Source organism: Delphinapterus leucas, chromosome 8 (genome assembly GCF_059928025.1).
Source record: "Delphinapterus leucas isolate spDelLeu-1000000601 "Yukka" chromosome 8, BTC_Dleu_Yukka2, whole genome shotgun sequence".
Classification (NCBI taxonomy): Eukaryota; Metazoa; Chordata; class Mammalia; order Artiodactyla; family Monodontidae; genus Delphinapterus; species Delphinapterus leucas.
In genome coordinates, this window is record NC_143136.1 from 65,260,806 (window position 1) to 65,264,164 (window position 3,359).

Here is a 3,359-nt window from a genome sequence, read left to right on the forward strand (position 1 = left end):
TATGTGTTAATTATTGTTTTTGATCAGAGTTACATGAACGAATATACTGTTTTTCTTAAGGTAGTTTGAATTAGGCTCCTGTAACAGGCAATTAATATAGCTATGATTATTAAAGGCAACTCTTGGTTCCTCTTCTCATATGACATGGACATTAACTCCCACTACCTCTCCTGGAAGCTATCTGTTTCTGAGAAGGAATGCAATGTAGCGATTATCCCAGATTTCACAATGGCTATGGTGCTGGCAGCTCTTATCAGTGGCCCAGGCATGAAATAGTCTTTTTTAACATTCCCAAATGACCTCATATTGACTTCTCCCATGTAACTTATAAATAGGAGGTAAAATTATTTGTTTTGGAGATCTGAGCAGATATACAAAAAATCATAATTGGTCTTTATTTTTTAAAGGAAATATGAATGAAGTAATGACAGTTTTAAAACACACATATACTTTAAATAAAATAATCATTAGTAGTACACATTAATTTGAACTAAAAGAGAAAATAAAAACACATCAAAACCAATAAACTGGAAGATACCAGTAAAGAAAAATTAAGGATTAAAATGTGGTTTAAATAAATCAGTAAGTTTCATGCCAACTTTAATTGTACCAATTATTCATTTTTTGGTTGGAAAAACATTCAGAGGGTCAAAGAGAAAAGGCTGCCATCATACATATTTCACTTCTCATTATTTGCCATTTTACCCAATTATATGCATCAGGACATTTTGGGTGTGTGGATTCCTGCTGAGGAGTATTTCTGAACTAGAAATAATTGAACTGGACATGAAATCAAACCCACTATGGAACAAGAGTCTGCACTCTGGAGGAAAATCATCTTGATAGAAAAGTCCAGGCTAAAGATCACATCAATGACCCAGCTTATCTCTTGGAATAGCAGCTGGAGAATAGGTGAAAAAGAAGAGACTCAAATTAAAGACTTTACAAATCCTAATTTAGGTTGCAAACACACAAATACAGGACATTCACCATTCTGATTGGCCTAATGAGGCCCAGTCATATGCCTACCACTAGCCGGTCACTGTGATATGGGACAACCATGCTCATTTTTGGCCAGACTGAATCACATGCCCCACTTCAAAAGGTATCCACCCTCATGTGAACTGAAATAGAAGGGTGCTGTTTGCTATAAGAAGTCAAGTGAGCTGTCTGTAACACCCGGGGCCCGCAGGCCGCCTCGGCCCCCAGAGACCCCGGCATGGTGCACATGGGCGCTGCGGGGTCACATCTCCCCACATCCAGCTTGGACATCTTAGGGGACCCGAGGAAGATGAACAAGCACTAGCTCTATTACCAGGTCTTAAACTTTGCCATGACTGTGTCATGATTGCTCATGATCTGGAAAGGCCTGATCGTCCTCACTGGCAGCGAGAGTCCCATCATGGTGGTGCTGAGTGGCGGCATGGAGCCAGCCTTCCACAGGGGCAACCTTCTGTTCCTGACAAATTTCCGGGAAGACCCGGTTAGAGCTGGTGAAATCGTTGTTTTTAAAGTAGAAGGACAAGACATTCCAACAGTTCAAAGAGTAATCAAAGTTCATAAAAATGATAATGGAGACATCAAATTTCTGACTAAAGGAGGTAATAATGAAGTTGACAACAGAGGCTTGTACAAAGAAGGCCAGAACTGGCTGGAAAAGAAGGATGTGGTGGGGAGAGCCAGAGGGTTTTTACCATATGTTGGTATGCTCACCATTATAATGAACAACTCCCAAAATTCAGGTATGCTCTTTTGGCTGTAATGGGTGCATATGTGTTACTAAAACGTGAATCCTAAAATGAAAGGCAGTTCCTGGGACCAGACCAAAATAAATTCTGTTGAAAAGCTAATATATTTGAAATGTTCCACTTTCTGTATAAAAGGAAACAATGTGGAGACGTTTTTGTCTTGTTCGAATAAATGATTCATCAGTGAAAAAAAAAAGGTCAAGTGTACATCACGACAAATAGTTACATAATGACCAAAACCTCCACAGGTCCACTATTACAAAGAATCAGTACTTTGTCTGATCCTATGAAGGCAGTAGTATTTCCAAATAGCTTTAAAGTGGAGACCAAAAGAATCCTCTGATCAGGCAAGGACAGAGTAAAGGGAGAGTAGAGTCACTTCATGACAGTCTCCAAAAATTGCTTCACCTTTGAATGGTTCGGCTAGCTTTTAAATTTTTACGTATTGAGTTACTATTTTAAAATTAAAAATGAATTATGTATCATATGAATAATCTTTCTTTTACTTTTTAAAAAATAAATTAAGAGAAAAGTGATACAAACATATCTAAATTATGTTATCAGTCTTATGGTGAAGATCTGCAGTTGGTATGTTTTTGATATTTTTCTCGTGTGAACCTGAAGAGAAAATGTTTTTATTCTAAATAACAAAGGAAACAATGTTTCCTGTAGAAATATCTCAATTAAAAACATTTAATTATTCCATCTGATAGCCATTTATTTGTATATAATGGTACTGAATTCAAATTTAATGAAACTATGTTTTAATTTTATTCATCTTCGTTAGATATTATTCCTGATGATTCATGTATATTTTGATGTTTTCATTACTAGCACAAGAGATGCCGTTTGAGAATTTCAATTTAATTGGTAATATTTTGATGTTAACTATTTTTAAGACTTATGTCAGCAATTTGGTTGATGCTGTAGAGCTTAATATTCAAAACAGTCCCTCTTCAAGGCATTTATTTTGCATTTTAAAAATACCTGATACTGAATATCTTTTCTAATACAAGTGAAATACAGAATTTTTCAATGAAAAGATCATATTTTGAAAGTAATGATTTTAACATTTCCTGTCTCCTCTTAGGAACTATTTGTCAGTACCAGTTTATAAAATATGCATAATCACAATGCTCTTTAAATAATACATAGAATTTGATGCTTGTGGAGAGATTGTACAATATTTTTATGGAAAGAGCATAATGAACAATATGGAACTTGGCAGCTTATTTGAGTTCTGGCTCTATCACTTACTAGCTGTGTGTCCTTGGACTGACTATAGTTGCAAAGGACCTTTTCCTTATATATGAGATGGAAAGAATGATATTATTAGGCAATGCATTTATGTGACTTTTGAAGTTTTTCATAAATATGAAGTGAGACAGTATCTGTAAAAGCATGCTATATATTTTTAAGGGCTACACAAATTAAAGACAATATTGTTTCAGGGGTCTTTGCATGACCTCTAAAGCTATGTTTGTCCTAGGACTGAAAAATGCCCAAGAGGATTAGGGGTTTTTTAAAGCCTGACTGAGTCAGGGGAGTTTCTTGTCAAAGAGAAGTAATATGAAGAGGGATTTGACTCTGCATGGCTATGGAGCCTTCTGG

At 35.9% G+C, this 3,359-nt stretch overlaps 1 pseudogene; it reads left to right on the plus strand.

The window, feature by feature from the left end:
* Positions 1-1,123: 1,123 nt before the first annotated feature.
* Positions 1,124-2,238, plus strand: LOC111172956 (signal peptidase complex catalytic subunit SEC11C pseudogene; annotated as a pseudogene).
* Positions 2,239-3,359: the final 1,121 nt, after the last annotated feature.